The sequence below is a fragment of the Pleurodeles waltl genome, chromosome 9 (assembly GCF_031143425.1).
Source record: "Pleurodeles waltl isolate 20211129_DDA chromosome 9, aPleWal1.hap1.20221129, whole genome shotgun sequence".
NCBI classification, from domain to species: Eukaryota; Metazoa; Chordata; class Amphibia; order Caudata; family Salamandridae; genus Pleurodeles; species Pleurodeles waltl.
The window spans coordinates 163,353,074-163,365,739 of NC_090448.1; positions in this window are offsets into that span (position 1 = coordinate 163,353,074).

The following is a 12,666-nucleotide window of genomic DNA, read 5'->3' on the forward strand; positions in this document are numbered from 1 at the left end:
ATACAAAACTACCAGGTTTTGCGGGGGGACCTGCATTTTTGGTCCTGGGCTCAGCAGCCATACAGGGAAACCTACCAAACCCGAACATTTCTGAAAGCTAGACCCCCGAGGGAGTCCAGGGAGGTGTGACCTGCGTGGATCCTCCAGGATTTACTTACCCAGAATCCTCAGCAAACCGCAAATTTAGCTAAAAACTCAAATTTTTCTCACATTTCTTTGTGGGATCACTGCACTGGGACAAATTTCCTACCACCCAACGTTCCCCTCAGTCTCCCGGTAAAAATTATACCTCACTTGTGTAGGTGGGCCAAGTGCCTGTGATAGGGAAGAGCCAAAAACATGTTGAAATTGAGGAGGAACCAAAGCGGGTCCAAAAGGGCAGTTTGAAAAAAAAAAACACTTTTAGGCTGACAAGTGGGGCATCATTTTAATCAGTATAGATTAGACAATGGTGGAATTTGTGGATTCCTGCAGATTCCGGAAGGTTCCATCACAATAATGTGAAAAAAGTGTGTTTTTCCAGTAGAGTTGGAGGTTTGCAGGGCATTGTGGGTAAGAAAATGGTGCGAGGTGCATGTGAAGCACACCACCCTGGACTCACCCAGATGTTTAGTTTTCAGATGTGTCTAGGTCTTGTGGATTTTTCTACATGGCAGCATCCCAAAGTCCAAAAAGTGCAGCCCTCACCATTCCAAGAAGGACGATTTTGAGAGTTAGCCAAGCTCTCATGGCCCAAATGTAAAGCCAAAACCCCAAATAATCAAATATCCTCTTGCTTTCCATGGGATAAGATGTTTTAGTGTGTGGGAGGAGAGCTGAAAGACTGATACCCCCTTCAGGTGGGGTTGGAGGCATAGCCATGACCATACCGGTTGGTAGCCACCACCACAATATATATATATATATATATTTTTTTTTTAATTCCCTGGCATCTAGTAGACTTTTTGCCTCCCCAAAGTGTGGATTGGAGGTAATTGTCCCATCTGCCCACTGGTGGGCAGAACAACTTTGGCCTCATTTATTTGGGGGGTGGGGGTATGGCCAACGTATTTTGAAAAACAAATCTTCCCTCCCTTGGGGGCAGATGAGCCTTCTAAAAATAGGCCGATCTGCCCAGAAGGGGGGCAGATATGACCAACAGTAATTTGGTCCCATGGGGAGCAACCCTTGCCCAAGGGGCTGCCCCCCCCGAACAAAACACACACACGCGCACACACACCAATCCCTGGTGCCTGAGTGTTTTCTCACCCCCGGAGGCAGATGGCCTAACAGAAGTAGACCGATGTGCCCCAAGGGGGGCAGAAATGGCCTAAAAACAATTCCCCCCCTCCCGGAGTGACCCTTGCCTTAGGGGTAGCTCCCCTTATCAACAAAAAATCCCTGGTGCCTAATGGCTTCTGCCCCCCCTGGGGGCAGATTGACCTAAATAATATAGGCGGATCTGCTCCCGGGGGGACAAAAATGGCCTTAAATAAAATGCCCCCTTATGACAATTTCCACACCAAAAATAAAAAAACATCCTGGTGCCTAGTGACTTCCTGCAGCACGATCGCATAATGCACAGAGAGACATGGAAAGGGAACGGAAAGCCTTTCCTTCCCTTTTTCATGCCTTTCTGCCTCCCCTGCTTTCTGTACTGAGGAGAAACTAATCAGCTCCTCCTCGGTTGTGCTGGAAGCATTGCTTCCAATGCAACAGGAGTTGACCTCTGATGAGGTCAGCGCGCATTGGTGTGCTGACCTCATCGGACGTCACTGCACTGGAGGGTGGGGGGTGTCGGGGGTGTTGGGGAAGAAATTCCTCTTCCAGCCCTGCCCTGGGGGCCGGTCCCAGGGTGTAATGGTTACGTCTCTGGTGCCTCAGCACCACGCCATCGGACGTGACCATTACGTCTGTGGCGACCAGGGGGTTAAAACACTTTCCTTGTTTTCCTTTATGTTGGACTTAATTCTTGTGCTAATCAGAGAATCATTTAAGCAGAAGGTGGCTAAGGCCAAGCCATTTCTGGGAAAAGCAGTTATTTTATCCAAGTCTTCTTCATTGTATCATTTTAAACGGAGGCTACTTGTAGGGCACAATAAAGCTTTTTATTGTACCTGCATCATTCACATTTCACTAAAGCTCTCTATAATGGACACATATTGTAAACGTGAGATTTGGCTGTATGTCGAATATCAGTGATTCCGATAATAACAAGCAATGTCAAAGCCAATATGCCTGGCTTTCATGTGCCAAGGCATGTGAACATAGGCATTCACAGATCCTGTTTACATGTGTTGCATGTACAAATGTTATTTACCACATAAAAAACAATCCCTAGTGGTTTTGCCATTGCTGGAGAAAGAAATTCAGTGAGTGCTCCAATGTCAAAATGCTATTTTTCCCAAAGTGATACAAAATCCTTATGCTAGTCCTGTGGCATCCCTTCTACATAAATACACTTCTTAGAGAGTTCATCCTAATAACGAGTTATTCAGTTTTGCATAATAAAGAGTGGCTGCTTTTGGCCCCTTAAGAAATTAAGGCCCTCATTACAACTTTTGCGATCTTTTCAAAAGACCGTCGAAGCTGCGGGCGCAACTCTACCACCAGTGCTGGCAGTATATCTGGCTCCCTATTATGACTTTTCCACTGGGCTAGCGGAAAAATCACATCAACATTGCAGCAGGCTCATAATAGAGCCGGCTGCAATGTTGATGTGCAGCAGATGTAGCTGCACCCATCGCGCATTGGGCAGTGAAATGCGCAATGGGGCTGTGCTTGGGGGACCCTGCACTGCCCATGCCAAGTTCATTGGCATTGCAGGGGCCCCCAGGGGCACCCCGAGTCCCCCTTACAGCCAGCCTTTCCATGGCGGTGTTTACCACCGTGGACAGGCTGGCGTTTGGGGATTATGACCGCCAGGAAGAAGCCTGGCGGTATGTTGGAGTGGCCGGTGGTACGGCCGTGGCTAATGCACCACGGTCATAGTAGCTGGTGGAACACCGCCAGCCTGTAGGCGGTGTTACCGCCAGCTTACCGCCTGCCGCCAGGGTCGTAATGAGGCCCTAAGTGTGATGAAATCCTCAGTGGTCATGGCAAGGATGCTCTTATGGCTTGATGGGATGTGGGCACCATAAGAGTTTTGTATAATGGTACTCAAGTGCAAATGGTTGTAACTATCTATGTGTAGTTCCCAGACATTGACTTGTTCAGAGGAATGTACAAGGAGACTCCCACGTTGTGTGTGCAAATTCCTCAGGGTGTCCAAGGGTAGGCTAGGGAAACCCTGTGTTAAATGATAGCCTAACCTGAGTCCTTTAACACCAGGTTATCAGCCGTCCCCTGTGCACTAACATCCTGCTCTGTCTGCCACTTTAAAGAAGCCTGCTTATTTTTTAACAGAAGTTACACAATTTTAGGAAGCCTCAGAAAAAATTAGACAGTGAGAAAATGTTTCTTATATTATTGCTTTTGAGAGAGCCATTGAAGGTGGGGGAGGCTTGTATGGTGGACATCTAAATCCTATTAAGTCCTATGCAATTTATATTTCAGTGGACAATGATATACCTCACTATTGTGACATAGTAAACCCTCCTCCAAACTGTAAATCAGGCCCTGAATAATAGAATGATATAAAACAGTGTTATACCAGTTTGTGGGCTCACACACGCACACACACAAAAACATATTATTGATAATGTATCTCACTCTTACTGTAGCACAAAGACCTATGTTCAGTTGCTCCAGGGTACACTCATCTTACACACCTTGCATACAGAAACAGCTCAGTTGATGTATATTAAAACTTCAGTAACATTTGATGTGACACTACATGTGCATCAGCCAATTAAACAATATTCTAAGGAGGACTGCAACATCAATTTTATCTTGCAAAGCATTAGGCACAGTTTGCTTACAATCAATGGGAAAATCAACACTTTAACATCACACATCTACTGTTTATACTAGTGCCTTGACAAATTGGTTTCCAGGATTGATCTTGCTGAAAATCAATTCCTGGACATGAAGGATGATGTGTCCATCCAGAAGGACAATTGTCTTAAAGCACGAAAAAGGAAAAAATAAAAAGCAGACCTTGAGGCATATTTTAGGTGCAACAAAAACTGATAAATCAGAAACCACAAAACTGGCAACATAGACACCTTTTCAGAGACCCTCCTCTCTGACTTTTTTGGTAGGTATATTTTTTCACCTATTGTCTGTTTTCTGAATTATATGGTGTAGGACACAGAACGGTGACATGAAAAGTGTGATCTTAACTAGGTACGGGCTACTGCCTTGTTATTTTCAGAGTTTACAATCACAGTACAGGAGGCATTTTGAACATTCACAAGTGCCACGAAGAAACTGCAGTCTCTAATTTTTTTTACATGCCATGTTATACCAGATCATCTCAGGTTCACCACAGATATCAAGACTCATATTTTTGCCAGCCGACATCTTTGATCCAAAAACGTGTGCAAAATACAGACGGCCATTGCACCCACACAACGAGTGGCATGAATTAATCTTCCTTTATATGTATTACAGGTTTTGCATGAAAGGTGCTGCTTGGCCTGCAAAATGCTATGGTTGCTCAATTGTTTGCTTTAGTTCTGGTGGTGATTCTGATCCCATCCATAGGCTCCTTATTTCCTTTCCAATGTAGAGTGTGCTTTGGTCCTTTTTCAGTAGGTCCCTTTCAGATTGGGGTTGGAGAGGCTTTCTATACTGGCCTTCCGATATACAAAATTGAGCAACACTGCTGGATAAGAGCGTGGCCCTCTGCAGCCTCTAGTATGTTCCTCCTTTGCCACTTGTTCATGGCTGTATTTATGTGGTTTTGTTTCCTTTAGGGGTAAGCTACATACAGTACTTATTGGGGTGCACAGTGGAGGTTATTTAGGATGTTTGTGGTGGCCCACACTTGACACAGGTTTATTCCCTCCACACGATTGCATGCACATTTGTGATTCTATAGGGATTTCTGTACATGCAATTACACAATGCTAGGCCCGCAGCCTGGTTTCATGGTCCAACTGTTGACCCAGATCGAGTGTGGGCTAAATGATGAGCAAAAAGTCACGAGGGTGTCAGCTTATTTAAACAGGCACAAGTTTGACTTAGCTTTTTTTCAGGAGATACAGTTGACTCCTCATAACGAAAATGCTATTGCTGCTAGATTGTGTGGTTGATGGTGGTAAACTTCCTACAATAGTCATGCCAGAGACTAGGATGTCTAGTGATCATGAAGGGAGGTATTTAATTGTTTAGAGAGTGATGAAAGGGTTATCTATTGCGTTCATTAATGTTTATGGCCATAAATGACAACCCTCAGTTCTCCTTTGACCTGCTTTGACTCTGACCGTCAGATGGGGTGGGTACATGGTTGACAGCCACACCTATTGCAGTGTCAAGGAGCTGTAGTTGAAGGTAAGGGTCTCCATGTGTCTTTATTTACATTCAAACACCTTTCTTTCTCTCTGCTCATTTTTTTCCCTTCTCCATTTTTGACGGCAAGGATGGAGATCCCCTTTGTGGTTTGACACCTATTGTGCTTACTATCTGTGTGACTGCCCTAGGTGCCCTGGAGAGTGACGAGTTGGTGGCGTGAAAGACTGCCAGAACAAAGGGTGAGATAAAGTGGGGAAAGGTTTCTTGTCCCACCGGTAACACTCCAGTGACATACCTGTGTAAGCATTTTTCAGAATTTTTGGGAACAGGGGGATTGTCACAGAAAAAGTTGGTATCATTGTGTAATGTTTGGAATGGTTACACTGCAGATAAGCCTGGGTTATAATTGCCTGATGATGGGACTTTTGAGCTCGATAAGTTGAGATACTTGAGTAGGTTCCTAGAAGAGCCCCATCTAGGGTAAATAGACTATTTTTATTGGTGGTACAATAAGGCTACACACAGGCATGATAAATCTGTTATTGCTAGCTTACAGGACACTAACATAAAACTTAAAACAACATTGTAGGAATGCAAACAAGAGACCAGAAACAAGGAAACAAGACCACCCCCATTCAATGAGAACGTAATGGACTCCTACAGGGGAATTTGGCCCAATCCTCTACAAATCCAGGTACAGGTTGTAGAGGGGCATTTGAGTGTTCCACCAGCAACCCCCTCAGCACCTCAGGGGGGCCTCCTGAGGAAGATCAGGTACATTATGAGGGAAAGGAGGAAAAGGAAGATGAAGATACCCGGGATCCCGGAGATCAGGAAATGGCTTTGAGGATTAGGAAATTGCCAGTAAAAGGAGAAGGCTCATTGGAAAGTGCGGTCAAGCCAGTAAAAATTACACCCCTTAGGGCATATCCACCAGCTGCTGAGGGAGGGTATACCACACTAGTTCACATTCCATGGACCACCTCTGACCTCATCCACTGGCAGCTGACTCCTGTGATTTCATCAGGTGATTCCAGACAATTTGCAACACACACAACCCAAATTGGCCAGATGTTAAAATGTTAGACACATTTCTTTCTCCAGCTGAGAAGCGAGCAGTGGCCGCCCAAACAGTTAAGACTCATGACACTGATAATACTGTACAGGTGCGGCCCATATAGAACCCCCTGTAGGACATACAAGCGACAGATAGTGATCAATTGGGCATCTTAAAGAATGCTAGGGGGGCCCTCATACGGGCATTGGAAGAGGTGGGGAAGCCACAAGTAAATTGGACTAGAGTTGAATCATGCATGCAGGGGGTAAATGAACACCCAGTTGATTTTGCTTCTAGAGTATTGATTACCCTTAGAGCACATGGGGGAGTAAATCGAGACTCTGTGGACTCTGCCCCCTTAGTGGTTGCTGTCTATGTCAGAAATGAACTTCCCTACTTCAGAGGATAAATTGAGCTGTGGGTGGCAGGGTATGGGGCTTCCACAGCTCATTGCCATAGCAGCTCATCTGTGGCAGAGAAATCAGAGAGATAAGTTGAAGGAGGAGAATAAGAAGGGTAAGGTCCTTGCATTTCAGCTTAAAAACCTGCAAGCCACAGTACTGGGGCGAGGAATGGAGCGCAGTCAGTGGGGCCCAGCAGATAGAGGAAAACCTAGTGGTCTGGGAGAGTGAGGACCCCGCCCATATGATGAGTGTAGGTATTGTCATGAGAAGGGACACTGGGTAAGGTCCTGCCTCAAGAAAAGAAATAGGGACAATAGATCTGACGCACCCAGCCACATTGTGACCAGCCACAGTGGGACCACTCTTGAAATTTCAATGCCATGTACCCCTTTAGCTCCTGATGGTCTTCCCCGTCCCCTCAGGTACTTAGCACCATGATGCCCTGTTATGTGTTGGACTCCAAGGACTCCCAGGTTAACGTTAATATTGATGGACGTCCCTATAAAATGCTGATCGACACTGAGGCATCTCTGAGCTCTTTGAGGGGCAGGCAAATACCACCTCCAGATATTAACACCATTGTTCAGGTCTTTACTGGTGTCCCCATAAGTCTCCAACTATCTGAACCACTTTCTGTCTCCTTTGGCCCCGTCAAAGATACACACATGTTTCTAATCAGCCCACAAGCGCAGGTTAACCTGTTGGGCCATGATCTCCTTTGTAAATTGAGAGCCACAATTTATTATGACCCTAAAGGAATATACCTTTCCCTCTCCAGTGATAAGGTGCACAGCCTCAGCTCCATACTGATGGCCACCTCATTTGAAGATAATGCACTAAGCATACTGTCCTAATTGAAGGGTGTACCTGTTTATTTATGGTCTACCCATCAAAATGAGGTTGGATTACTGAAGACTGCCCGTCCTGCCCAGATTACCTACCGTACTGATCACCCATTCCCTTGCAAACCACAGTACCCTCTCCCCATGGAAGCCATTATGGGCACATGCCCTATCATTGAGTCTCACCTGCAACAGGGCGTTTTAGTTCCTTGTACCTAACCATGTAACACTCCTATACTCCCTGAAAAGAAGCCAAACCCCTTACCAGACAGTACCCCTCAGTACCGTTTTGTTCAGGACTTTAGAGCACTGAACACATTTGTCATCCCCTGAAGTCCTGTGGTTAACAATCTGGCTACTATTCTTACCAGTATTCCTGTGAATGCTACCCACTTTACTGTGGTGGACCCTTGCTGTGCATTCTTCTCTATCCCAGTACATTCTGATTCTCAGTTCGCATTTGCGTTCAACTTTCAGGGCCATCAGCTTTCTTGGACAAGGCTCCCCATGGGATATTGTGAGAGCCAAACAATTTTTTCCCAGATATTGAAAGAAGATTTGCAGGATCTTGAGCTCCCAGAGACTCTGTCCAGACACAGTACCTGGATGATCTTTTGTTGTCCAGTGTCTCTGCTGAAGTCTGCCATTCTGATATCCTTGCCCTACTTGCTGAGCTTGCTGAGTTGGGCCATAAAGCATCACTCTCCAATCTCAGTTATGCCTTCCCGAGGTCACATATCTAAGTCATACCATCTCCTATGCATCTACCTCTGTGATCCCTGACAATGTGCAAGCAGTGCTCACCATTCCCAAGCCTGTCAGCAAGCGTCAAGTGTGCCAAGTTCTGGGGGCTGTTAGATATTATTGGTTGTGGATCCCAAATTTTACTCTGAATGCTAAACCACTATTTGCGCTGATCGCTGACAGCACCCCAGACCCACTCCAGGTGGAAAAGAGTCCTTTACTGCTTTGAAGTAAGCTCTGGCCTCTACCCTTGTTCTTGGTCACCCTGATTACAAAAAAACATTTACGCTGTACTGCCATGAGTGCCAGGGAGTGGCCTCTGGTGTCCTTGCACAGCCTTTTTCAGATAAACAAAGACTAGTGGGCTACTATTCTGCCCTCCTGGACCCTGTGGCCTGCTGCATGCCACTGTGCCTTCGTGCGGTCACATCTGCAGCCAACCTTGTGGAGCGCGTGGCTGATATTGTCCTGGGACATCCATTAACTCTTGCAGTACCACATGCAGTTGCAGCACTGCTTCTCCGTCTAGTACCCAGAATCTCTCAGTCCAGTGCCAGGCCCTTCTTGGAAACACAAACCACACAATAGTTAGGTGCAACACCATCAATCCTGCCACTCTTCTACCTACTGCAGAGGATGGAGAGCCTCATGATTGCGCTTAAGTTGTGGCCATTACTACCATTCCAAGTCCAGACCTCACTCACACACCGCTGCCCAATGCAGACTCCATTTTTTCTACACTGATGGTTCTGCTTTGTGGCATGATTTTGGTGCACTATGCATTGGGTACGTGATGTGTTCACAATCTACTAGAGCATGTGAGTTGTATGCTGAAGCTCTGGTCACTATTGGTATGCTTTTAATGTCTGTCATGCTATAGGTCAGCTATGGAAGATGAGAGGGTTTCTAACATCCTCTGGTTCCACCATTTCTCATGCTGTACTTATTAAAGCGATTTAGGTGCTTTGCAGAAACCCCGTCTCGTTCTATCTCTGACCTGCTTGCAATGCAATAGAAAGCAACTACTGAAGTTATAGCACTTTGGGCTTCTCAAGGCTATAGCTTAGACCCCACTTCACAGTTGGCTGTTTCTCATGATGGCAGGCCAGCCATTACTCCCATATTTCAATGACAGCTGGCACATCCATTTCATTCAATGTCACACATGTGCAAGGGGGGGAATTACAACTGAGATACTGAAAGATTGGTATGCCCCTGAGATTCGCCAGAGAGCGAAGGAAGTGACCCCCACCTGCATCACATGTCAAAGGAATAACCCATGCAGCAAGGGGAGGGTGCAAGGCAGTGGGCAGAATGGCCAATGCAGCATCTTCAGATTGATTTTATGAACCTACCCCCCTCACAAGGCTGCAAACGTGCTAGTAATGTTAGCTAAAATGTCGGGGTGACCGGAGGCCTTCACATGCAGGAAAGCAGATGCAAAAACTATGGCACAAACGCTCATGTTTGATGTCATTCCCCGTTTTGGGGTACCAGAATCTAATGACTCCAATAACAGACTCCATTTCATAGTTCAAGTGTTTAAGTGTATTCTTAAGGGTCTAGGGATTTCTCAGAGTCTGCACACCCCTTATCTCCTCCTGGCCTTGGGGGAAAGTTGAGAAGATGAATGGGCAAATAAATAATAAACTGGCCAAAATTCATCAAGAGACAGGACTCAAATGGCCAGAAGCTCTCCCTGTGGTCCTTATGAACATTAGCCCCAGTAAGAAGCATGGATTAACTGTTTATGAAATACTTTTTGAAAGACCAATTCCTCACCCGGAGCACTTTAGACTTCTATATGTTTCTCTCATGGGTGGGGAGGAAGACCTGGCTCAGTATTGCAGAAGGATGCAAAGGACTCTGACCAATTATCATGATCTTGCTAAAAGTGCTCAACCTCTCCCTCTTGCAGTCCCTTCCCACAATCTGCAGCCGGGGGACTCGGTCTGAATGAGGGAGTTCATACAGAAAGACTGCCTCAAGCCAAGGTGTAGTGTTGCCAGGTTCTACTAACCTCTCACACTGCGTTCAAAGTGGATGCACCCCCAACCTGGATTAATCTGAGGCATTTTAAGAGGAGTTCAGCAACACCGGATGCTGTTGAGTAAAGAGTAGACAACAAAGGGGGTTATTCTAACTTTGGAGGAGTGTTAATCCATCCCAAAAGTGACGGTAAAGTGACGGATATACCACCAGCCGTATTACGAGTTCCATAGGATATAATGGACTCGTAATACGGCTGGTGGTAAATCCGTCACTTTTCCGTCACTTTTGGGACGGATTAACACCTCCTCCAAAGTTAGAATAACCCCCTTAATCTTGAAGAGGGGTGTTGGTCTGCACCTGCTGAAAACTAGACTGAAGGGGACGCCGCAGGTCAGATCTGGGAAACTGCCACAGAAACAGACAACTACGGACCAGGAAGAAAAAAAGATGACAGCAAATCAATTACGAAACTGCTCCACCTGTACCCAGAGTAGCTAAGACTGAACACTCCATAGAACTTGCCATACCAAGACTTATAAAACTTTTACTGAACATTCATATTTACTGAGATAACAAATTGAAATAAAAAATGAGGTGGCAGGAATATGTTGCTATAATAAGCTTAATGGTTACCCGTGTTACCCTCTTGTTGCAGAAGCCAACATTGCATCCATTGATCAGTGTGCATGAACAGTTTGCCAAAATTCTGAGTCTTAAGAACTTTTGGATCTGTCGAGAACTGTCCAAGCATCCAGGAGACGCTATAGGGTTATATGCCACACCTGTGGGGATGGGAGAATAGCAAGAAGGAGATGTGTGCCACATGCCAGACGTCAACAGGACATGTGCTGCAGGGTTAGAGGGGAAGCAGCCATATTGCACCTTGAAATCTAATGTCCAGACCCAGTATGAGTAGTCCCTCTCTTCTGAAGAAAACTCTACCCAAGACAAATTCCCATTGTGCTTCCGACATCAGTCGCTGGGATGCAACCCAGAGGCTCAATATCTTGGGAACTTGAAGGAGGATGAATGTCTTAACCTGCTGGAGTTGGATTTAGTCACAGGGAACTGGGGGATGAAGGTGAAAGAGGTACAGAGTAGAAACTTGACCCTTGTGACTGGGTCACAGAGCGTCAGTTATGCAGTTCATTATTGGAACCTGACTTTAGATGGAGATACTGTGCAGGTGGCCCCTGAGGGGTCCATATATGATCCCTTGATTAAGGCTCCGAGTTCAAGCACTACCCCTCACAAATAGTCTCCAACTCCTGTAGTTCCCGCTGTGAACAGCCCAATGCTCATACTCTTCTCTTTGGGTGAATGTCACTGGTTTGAAAATAACCTGGAGAGACATACAGGTGGTGTAGCAGCTTCAACCATGATGTACCAAAAGGGGTGGGCCACCTTGCTAGAGAATATTATGAGACTGACCCCCAGGTGCAAGGAGGCATGTATTTTGTGTATGGTAATAGGGTCTATATGGTGATCCCCAAGGACTTGGAGGGAATGTGCTCTCTAGGTAACCCTAAACCCAATATCATAGTAGTGCCACGTGTAGCAGCCCTGAACCCCTGAACTTGGGAATCTTTGCACACCACTACAAAACAGTTACCCCTATACTGGAGACAAGACAGAACATGTTTTATAAAGTCCTCCTATGTATGTCCCAAGATTTGAGATATATGACCTAGAATAAGCAATAACATTTCTGCACAGTTGGTCATTTACTTCAATGCCACCAGGGATGCTATTCAAGGGCTGAAGGTGGAAGTTAACTCTGTACCCGCCATGACAGTGCAGAACACACTTGCGCTCAATCTATTAACAGCAGGGGGGGTCTGTGGACTCCTCAATGAAAGTTGTTGTTACTACAACAAATCTGGAAACGTGGAGACTGACATCAGTAGAATAAGGGAGCTGTGGAAGTAATCACAAAGGGGGGCCAGGAAATCCTAGAGGGCATAGATGTTTCATGATTGTGGTCCTGGCTGCCCACAGAATGGATAAAAAAGGGGCTGGTAGCAATTATGGACATCGTCCTAACCATCATCCTGGGATTGTGCCTGGGATTGTGCCTATTGCAATGTTGTTGCTCTGCTGAAAAGGTCTATTCAACCCATTGTTAACCATGGTATTGCCACCAATGGAGCATGCGATGGCTCGCTTGTATCAAAGGATGCAGGAGGACAAAGATCATGAAAGGCAAGACATCAATGGACTAATGTCAATAAACCGATAGGTGTGAGCCATC